A 1,130-nucleotide genomic window follows, 5' to 3' on the forward strand; every position below is an offset into this window, starting at 1 on the left:
GGCTGGTCCTATAAATAAATTTCTTTTTTAAAGAATCTTTTATATCAGCGTGGTGAACCTTGTAGCAGGTACCTATCTGAGTATCCTTCAAGCAGGCCCCAGAAGTGGAATTCCTGCCTTTGAGAGTGCAAACCTTTTCCAGGTTCTTGATATCTCTTGACAGATTGCAGGAGGTGTCAGCAATGTGTGTTCTGAAAGCTGAGCAGGAGATGGGGAGACTGAAAAAATTGGTTAAGTCCACAGATTGTTAAATAGAGAAGAGGATACAATGCTTTATTCAGTAGGTACAAAACTATTTAAAATATATTTCAGCTCCATATTATGTGACATTGAAGAAGGGGAGAGGGACGGAACCATGCCCAAATGGGACACAGGAGAGGAACAACCCAGCAGACAAGTCTCTGCACCTGTCAGCCTCAGCTTCTCACCTGGCACCTGGCGGGGAGGGGCAGACACGGCCGTCTCTGACACCATTTCCTTCCTGCCACTCTGATTGACAAGCAGCTTTCCCCCGTCCGTCCATTCCATCATTCAATAACCATGTCATCTTCTCTCTCCCCCTTCCCCCATCCCCACATCTTCCTCTGAATTAGATGGAGGCTACAATAACTTCTCTGGGATGTGTTTAGTGACAAGAGAAATAATGCCCTTTGGATGGGATCAGCCACACCCTGAAATTATCCAAGTTAGTAACGTGTTAGTAAATGTTGCTAAATGCAAACATTTATGAAATGCCTCTGATGTGCTGACAGTTCATGAAATGTTGGCTGTGTAGATGTTGCTGTTAATGGGACACAGTCTCCACCCTCTGGAAGTGCACGGCTTGGCGGGGGTGCAGACGCACAAGCAGATTCTGGGGACAGAATTTTCTGTGAGCCGGAGATAAGCAATGCCATTGGCCCAAGTGTCTCACTTTTTGGAAACATTTGGTCTCACATGGTTCTGAACAACATGTCATGGGGTAAAGAGAACTGAGATAAGGCATTCAGCAGAAGAACAGATCAGGTGGCTTGGACAACGCAATCCTATCGTGACAAGGTGCCAAGACCTGTCTGTCCTGCTTAAGCCTTTATGTAAAAATAATAATAACCAGCAACTCCCTCACTCCTATAGATGATCTATACCCAAAG

At 45.3% G+C, this 1,130-nt stretch overlaps 1 long non-coding RNA gene across 1 annotated transcript in view; it reads left to right on the forward strand.

The window, feature by feature from the left end:
• Positions 1-218: 218 nt before the first annotated feature.
• Positions 219-1,130, forward strand: part of LOC103598726 — an 18,535-nt gene continuing 17,623 nt past the window's right edge. The window contains exon 1 of the long non-coding RNA XR_551224.1: positions 219-280. This is a non-coding gene — a long non-coding RNA (uncharacterized LOC103598726). The remainder of the gene's footprint in view (positions 281-1,130) is intronic.

Source organism: Galeopterus variegatus, unplaced genomic scaffold (assembly GCF_000696425.1).
Source record: "Galeopterus variegatus unplaced genomic scaffold, G_variegatus-3.0.2 Scaffold2721, whole genome shotgun sequence".
NCBI classification, from domain to species: domain Eukaryota; kingdom Metazoa; phylum Chordata; class Mammalia; order Dermoptera; family Cynocephalidae; genus Galeopterus; species Galeopterus variegatus.